Genomic DNA, 8,773 nt, shown 5'->3' on the forward strand with positions numbered 1-8,773 from the left:
CCTTAGGCATCTTTCTACTTTAAAAAGCTGTCCAACGGACACACACACACACACACACACACAGTCTCTCTCTCTCTTTACACGCTCCACTGGGGCCGAGCAGTTTGGCATGAAGGAAGCTGGCTAACAGCTTGCAGGAGCGAGGTGACATTTCTCCGTATGCAGTGTGTGTGTGTGTGTGTGTGAGTGAGTGAATGCTGCATGCGTGTGTGTGTGTGCAATTCTCATTGCTGAGCGCCTTTTGACTTTGCTTGGAGATAACAGCTGCTAGCAGACTTTCAGAAGATGATGCCCAGCCAAACATGGAGAACAAGAAATTCAATGCTAACGATGTGACTAGGCTAACAGCGCTAACCGGGGTAACTCTCGATTCTAAAGAAAAAGACAGAAAAGCAGCGATTCCTGTAAATCATGTTAACCCTTGTGTTCTCTTCGGGTCATTCTGACCCATCAGTCATTGTGACCCACCGTCGTTTGCAACAACTTTACCGCATACAAAAACAAAATGAAGCATTTTCTTTTAACCGTTGGGCTGTCTCAGACCTCCCACATTGCGAAGGTTAAAAGAAAATTATTTTAATTTGCTTTTGTATTGGGTTAAATTGGGTAAACACAACGATGGTTCGTTATGAACCTTTTGGTCATGTGACCCGACGGCAGCACAAGGGTTAAGCTAGACCAGGCTGATGGTAAGGATTAGGAAGTGGGGACTCAATATGTGGGCGGGGCCAGGAGGGTGTAGACTAACGAAGGAAGGGAAGAGAGGAGGAAAGAGAGAAGGGGAAGAGACGAGGGGAAGAGAGGAGGGACAGGTCTGGGGGGCATGAGGTGAACAGACAGAATGTAGATTTAAATTGGTAGTGGAGGATATAGGGAAATGAGTTTTGTGTTTGTGTTTGCTTGTGTGTGTGTCTTTGGTTGAGATCCTTGAGGTCTAGTCTATAGAGGCCACTACAGAACACAAACACCTGCTTCAAGGTGAGCTCTGAATGGCTGGTCTTGTGTGTTTGTTTGTGTGTGTGTCTGTGTGTGTGTGTGTCTGTGTGTGTGTGTGTCTGTGTGTGTGTATGTGTGTGTGTCTGTGTGTGTGTATGTGTGTGTGTCTGTGTGTGTGTGTCTATCGACTCACAGCCAACACACCTTGAGCTGAACACAAGAAGACAAGAGAGATGAGAGAGAAGATAAGCTCACCTTCAGAAAGATCCAGATATCTGGAACACATCAGATCAGCTACACACACACACACACACAACCTCCCCCTACACACACACACACACACACAACCTCCCCCTACACACACACACACCCACACACAACCTCCCCCTACACACACACACAACCTCCCCCTACACACACACACACTCACAACCTCCCCCTACACACACACACACACACCCACCCACACACAACCTCCCCCTACACACACACACACACACCCACACACAACCTCCCCCTACACACACACACAACCTCCCCCTACACACACACACAGACACACACACAACATCCCCCTACACACACACACACACACACACACACACACAACCTCCCCCTACACACACACACACACTCACAACCTCCCCCTACACACACACACACACACACACAACCTCCCCCTACACACACACACACGCAAGCACGCACGGCGACATCCTCTGTCTGCTAAACAGGCCTCACTTTTAAACACTGAGGAAGGACAGAAGCTAAGCTCGCCACTCATCCGCAGGATGGAGACCCTAATGTTGAACATGAATGAAACCACAGACTTGGGTCCCATTGTTTATAACTAAATGTGTTTTGTGATGTTTATATTGCTCACGCAGAATGATTCCTAAACAGAGAGAGGGAGGGAGGGAGGGAGGGAGGGAGGGAGGGAGGGAGGGAGGGAGGGAGGGAGGGAGGGAGGGAGGGAGGGAGGGAGGGAGGGAGGGAGGGAGGGAGGGAGGGAGGGAGGGAGGGAGGGAGGGAGGGAGGGAGGGAGGGAGGGAGGGAGGGAGGATAAGCCTAAGGAGTGTAGGACCCCCCACAGTGATGTGGTGAAGACCTGAGGGCAGGACTGGGCCATGGTGGCAGTGCCACCCTCCTCACTCCTCCCCTCGCCCCTCCCCCCCTCGCCCCTCATCCCTCACCCTGTACCCCCCAACGGAGCGGGAACAGGACAGAGGAGAGCGTGATTAACCCAACGGAGGGATTGAGAGGAGAGGAAGACTTCCATTGGGAAGATCGAAACAACAGGCCCTACTGCTGCCTAAGCTGCACATCCGGGATTTAGACAAACACACACATTGAGCTGGTGGTGGCTCCTGTGGTGATGCCCCTGGGGCAGTAAGTTGAGGAATGGGGGACCCCTGGAGAGAGGGACGGGGTGGCCCAGGGCGAGGGGAGGGTGGTGGGTGTTAGGGTTAGGGTTTGGCACCTCCAACCCGGCCCAGCCAGGCACTGCCATGCCCACAGGCATCCTTAGCCAGGCTCCACTCTTCTGTGTGTGTGTGTGTGTGTGTGTGTGTGTGTGTAGGAGGGTTCCTTATTTTCAAACAATCCTCTCTTCTCTCTGAAGGACCTCAAAGCATGTAGGTTGTGTATGTGTGTCTTTTCATTATCTGCTTTCTACATATTTTCAACTCGTAAATTTCTCATCACATTTTTATCCATGTTTCACTTCACCTGCATATCTCTCTCTCCTATCTCTCTCTCTCTCTCAATTCAATTCAATTGGCATTATTGGCATTAAGAAACAAATATTCATATTGCCAAAGCAACGGTGGAACCACAGAACACAATATTAAAACACAAAACAATATTCATATTGTTACTATTGATGTCGGTATACTATTGATGTTACCGGATAATACAATATCAATCAAACATGACAAATTCAATTGAAAGATCTCTCTCTCTCTCTCTCTCTCTCTCTCTCTCTCTCTCTCTCTCTCTCTCTCTTTCTCTCTCCTTTCCCTCTCTCTCTCTGTCCTCTCTCTCTCTCTCTCTCTCTCTCTCTCTCTCTCTCCTCTCTCTCTCTTTCTCTCTCCTTTTTCCTCTCTCTCTCTATCCTCTCTCTCTCGCCTTTGAGGGATGTCCTCAAATCATCAATTTTCTCCCTTAAATGATGTTTGGGTACAGTTTCTCTGTCTCTGTTTAAAAGAAAGTATTTTTCTGATAACATCCATTCCCTCTGCTTCTTTTTGATCTATTGGCCTTGGAGAAAATGTAATCGTTTATAAGAGTACCCATCCTAGGTTTTGCAGTGGGTATTTACGGCAACCTGAGTCTTCGAGTTTGTGTGTTTGTTTGTGTGCTTTTTTCCACTCGTTCTTCTTGGTCACAAACACAAAGGGACACACACACAAACACACAAACACACAAACACACAAACACACAAACACACCTTGGCCTTTGAAGAAAATGTTTTCTTCTTAGGACCAAAAGTACAAGACCAAAACTATCGTCTTTCAAGTAAGATGTTACGATAGTCCCGTTAAATATCTACAACATTGTTCTAGATACTAAACGGAGGGGTCTGTGTGTGTGTGTGTGCATGTGTGTTTGCCTGTGTGACTGTGGGCGTGCACACGCGTGTGTGTGACTGCGTGGAGTGATAATGTTCCTGCAAGACTCTGAAAGAGAAGCTGGCAGCTTTCCCAGTGTTTCCCAGGAGACAGACACACCAAGTCTTAAGACTGGAACCAGGAGGGCGGCTCTGTCAATGTTTGTTTGTCCCTGTGTTGTGTGCCAGCAGACGGAGAGAATCTTCTACCTCTTCAGATCTGAAGTACAAACACAGCCCAGTGGAGAGACCTGACCTGTCAGAGAAGCACCTTCACAGGTGAACGCTCATCTCACGCCCTCGTATCTGTCCTCGTCAGAGACCGTCCACTTTCACCGGCTGCATCGGAGTTGGGTTTTGCAAAACCATGGGGACGTTGGATTTCTTGCAAGTTCAGCAATCTCCAAATACAGGCAAAAACATTGCCCACAATTTGTCACAATTTTTGATGTATATTTTTGTCGGTGACAATGCCTGAAAGATGAAGTTACCACAGTCACATCCAGCCTGGTCTAGCAGGTTAGTACCCCCATCCTTCTATCTCTCTCTCTCTCTCTCGCTCTCTCTCACTCTATCAGTTCTATTCCATTTAGCTTTATTAGCATGACAGTCATTACAACCATATTGCCAAACCAAGAGGCACAACAACAGACAACTATACATCAACAACAACATTCAAAGACAACAGAAGGATCGACAGTCAGTATTGTCCGGAACATGTGGTAACTAAGTGTCAAGAACAGAAAACAACAAATCAAAACAAAAACAACCAAAGTAAATAGCTACATTGAGATGGATAACACACATTACAAATAGAATTTCAAGGCTGGTCACATTACATTCAGGTTTTCCCTGATTTCATGGCACTCTTTTAGAAATCGTCCAGAGAGGGGGTCTGTGTGTCTCCTAAGAGGACTTTCATCTTTTCATCAACAGACAGTGTGGTGAACGATGGTATAAGGGTTTCAAATTCATTAAAGAAATGCTGTCTGATATTTCTGTATTGTTGGCAGTGTAGTAGAAAGTACATCTCTGTCTCTACCTCACCTGTCATACAGTGACCACATACTCTGGATTCTTTTGGTAACCAGCCTTTTTCAATGGCTAGACTGTGGTCACTGATCATATACTTGGTCAGGATCTATCTCTGTTTTACATCTTTGACAGTGTAACATGTTTGTAGCCAATTCATAATTTCTGTTTAGGGCCCGATAGCAAATTAGTTTGTTTTGTGTTTTGGTTTGGTTGTTCCAATGTTCCAGATCTTTTTGGTTTGTTGAACAATTTGGGAATCTCTCTGTCTGTCTCTTTCTCTCTCCACACACGGAGGAAGAGAGGAGTGACCTTGGATCAGCCTCCAAAGCTCCAGATGGAGAGAGGGGCAGAACGACCAGAGAGGCCTGACACACTCTGCTCTGCTCTGCTCTGCCACACACACACACACACGCATACACACACACACAGACACACACATACACACACACAGACACACACAGACACACTGGCAGGGTGACATTGTGTGGTCTACCAGGGAGGGCCTTTCTCTCAGACACAATGGGTTAGGGTTAGGGTTAGGGAGGGGAGGGGAGGGGAGGGGAGGGGAGGGGAGGGGAGGGGAGGGGAGGGGAGGGGAGTGGAGGGGAGGGGAGGATGAGGGGGAGGGGAGGGGAGGGGAGGGGAGGGGAGGGGAGGGGAGGGGAGGGGAGGGGAGGGGAGGGGAGGGGAGGGGAGGGGAGGGGAGGGGAGGGGAGGGGAGGGGAGGGGAGGGGAGGGGAGGGGAGGGGAGAAAAAGTGTGTGTGTGTGAGAGAGAGAGAGAGAGAGAGAGAGAGAGAGAGAGAGAGAGAGAGAGAGAGAGAGAGGAGGGAGATGGAGATGGAGATGGAGAGAGACTGAGACAGGAAAGATGTATAACAGGGAAGAGATGAGATGAGATGACTCTATCTCTGACGGTTTCATTATTAACAAACAGAGAAACATCACACATACAATGTAAGTTGTATGATTTTGAGTCCTTTTGGTATTGGTCACGTTTATGAGGGAACATTTGGTGCTAATTTGCATTTTTGTGGTCCAACATCTTGTAGAATAAAACCAGGAGGAATGTGTGATCACATATGTCGTCCCAGATTGAGAAAGCACACGGAAACCAACAGAACATAAAAACTGAATTCATAAAAGAGAGTGAGACTTAGAAGTAGAAGGAGAGAGAGAGGAGAGAGAGAGAGAGAGAGAGAGAGAGAGAGAGAGAGAGAGAGAGAGAGAGATAAAGAGTTATGGTAGATAGGTAGAGAGACGGGGAAGGGGGACAGAAGAAGGAACATTTGTGAGGCTATGACTCTTTGGAAGCCAAGCAGTGCCAGCCCACCTGTCTCGCAGTCTGCCAGCTGTACCACACACACACACACATACGAAGAGATTCACAAACGTTTTCTCTCTCAGACTTACACACACACACACACACACATTTCTCTCGAATACACAGCCATATATACACACTCTTTTTCTCTGTCGTACACACAGTGCGCCTGCGTCTGCCTGCCTGCCTGCCTGCCTGCCTGCCTGCCTGCCTGCCTGCCTGCCTGCCTGTCTGCCTGCCTGTCTGCCTGTCTGCCTGTCTATCCGCCTGTCTGCCTGTCTGTCTGCGCCAGTCCATCTTATCGTTTGTTGTCACACTATCAGCAACATTTAGAGGGGTGTAATATTGAGATGTTCGCTATTAGACTTGAACTCCATGAGCCAGCTGTATCACACACACACACACACACAGTTCAGTAAACCCTGGGTGTATCTGCACTGAGATGTCTTCCAGATGAATAGGAAGTAATGAGCGTGTAGTGGAAGTGATTCTCTCCTCTCATCCCATCCTCCTCCCCATCCTCCTCCTCTCCCTCTCTGCTCCCTGTTCTCAGGGCTCAGGTGTGGAGCACATGGACTTACCCTCCACTCTCTTCCTCCTCACACACACACACCTCTCTCCGTGTCTCATCGGCCTGTCTCTCTTTTCCCTCTCTCTCCTCTCCTCTCCTCTCCTCCCCTTCCTCTCTCCTTCTATTTACTGTCTCTGCCCATCACTTTTCTTCCTCTCCGTTTCCTCCTTTATTTCTCTTTCACCCTCTTTCCTTCATCCCTATCTCTCTGTTGTTCCTTTCTCTTCCTTACTTTTGCGATAGCATCTTGTAGCGCCCTACTTCTGAACACTCAAACACAGATGCAGGTGCTTTGGGTTTGCACGTGGCGAGGGGTTCTCTCCCATGCAGTCAGTCTCACAGCCAAGTCGTGCTCTCAACAAAGCAGAAGACTCTTGGGAATAAAGACGGCCTTTCAAACGCTGCACTCTGATCGCTGCCCTGCCAAAGCCATTTAACAGCTTTTCTAAGGCATCAGGACATTACACTTCCTCAACAATGAGAGACGCAGAGACAACACGGACACAGGAGAGGGTCAGACAGAAGGAGCATGGATGAGGAGGAGGGGAGGGGGAGAGGGGAGAGGGGAGAGGGGGAGGAGGGGGAGGAGGGGGAGGAGGGGGAGGAGGGGGAGGAGGGAAAGATCGAGAGCTGCAAACCCAACAGAGTGCTGCTTCATTTCATCTGGGGAGTGTGTGTTGAAAGATGGTTTTGATGTCACACTAATGTCGTGCAGATTATTTTAGGAACTTATCCCACTCTCACACACACCTACTTACACACATTTTCCCTCACACACACACACACACAGACACACACACACACACACACACACACACAGGGGCAGGTCCAGTGGGACTGGAGCACTTGAAGATGAGAATGCTTAATGAGGAGGAAAATATGTTGCATCTGGGGATGAGGACAGGCCTCATGGGAGCAATCCAAACATACTGTATTTACACACACACATACACACTTAGGCCACATACACACACACACACACCAACACTCATGCCGCACACAAACTCCCTCACACACACTCAAACACAAAGACGCACGCTCACTCACACACACACACACACACACACACACCTTCAGTAGAGACTTTAGGATCTTACACAATTAAGATGACTTCAATCAGCCCTGAGAGCCTCTTACACCTACACAGCACCATCAGAAGACCTTCAAGACCAGAAAAGACCTTTTCAGAGAAAATATGATCAGATGAACATTAGAAGGAAGAAATGTTGCAGGTAAACCGTCCTCGAAGTGATGGTGTTCGTATTTGTTTGTGAAAACAGAACATTCCAGCGCTAACGAGATGAGCTCACGATCCTTCTGTCTGTGCGTGCGTCTATCAGTTAGGCCTGTAAAACATTTACATTTAGTCATTTAGCAGACGCTCTTATCCAGAGCGACTTAAAGAGGCAAGAAGGTTGAAGTGCTTTGCCCAAGGACACAACGTCATTTGGCATGGCCGGGAAACGAACCGGCAACCTTCTGATTAATAGCCCGATTCTCCAACCGCTTAACCATTTGACACATCCTGAGACAGCTCGATGTGCTTTTCCGGAGGTAAACAAGAGGCCCGACAACTTTCCTAGTGCTTCATAGGAGGTTTTGTACTTGTGTTAAGAGAGGGGAGGAAAACAGGCAGAAAACTGAGGTTCCTTCTGACTGAACTCAGGGCAGATGCATGATGGGGTGTGAGCCGAACCCAAACCCTTCTGACTGAACTCAGAACTGACCTGAAAGAGGTTGACCATCCGTTCACCATCACTCACTGTCTAACCTTGCTAACGCCATTTGTGAAGATATTTGATGTGTTCATGGTAGAATTTAGAAATGTACACACACACACACACACACACACACACAGAGACTAGGGGGCTGCAATAGCTGATAAAGAAACTCATCCCTGTTTGGTTTTGTGATCAGAGTGAAGGCCAATGTGTGAACAGCACTCTATAAAAACACACAGATTATCAGGTCAACACACACACACACTCAAACGGACACTCAAACGGACACACACACTCAAACACACATTCAAATGGACACCCACACTCAAACACACACTCAAACACACACTCAAACACACACACCTGGACTTCCTGTGTGTCTCCCATGGCGATCAAGTCATTCTCAGGGACAAGCTTTTAGACTGCTGAATAAAGCACTTCCTCTATTGTAATGTATTGAATTAGCTCATTCATAGCTGTAAGATAACTCAGAACAACAGCACACACACACACAAACTCTACATACTAGCACCTAAACATACATTCAGAATGTTAGGATCTCACACCCAGTGGTAACACC

The sequence above is a fragment of the Hypomesus nipponensis genome, chromosome 12 (genome assembly GCF_054491055.1).
Source record: "Hypomesus nipponensis isolate SF chromosome 12, ASM5449105v1, whole genome shotgun sequence".
In the NCBI taxonomy this organism is placed as follows: domain Eukaryota; kingdom Metazoa; phylum Chordata; class Actinopteri; order Osmeriformes; family Osmeridae; genus Hypomesus; species Hypomesus nipponensis.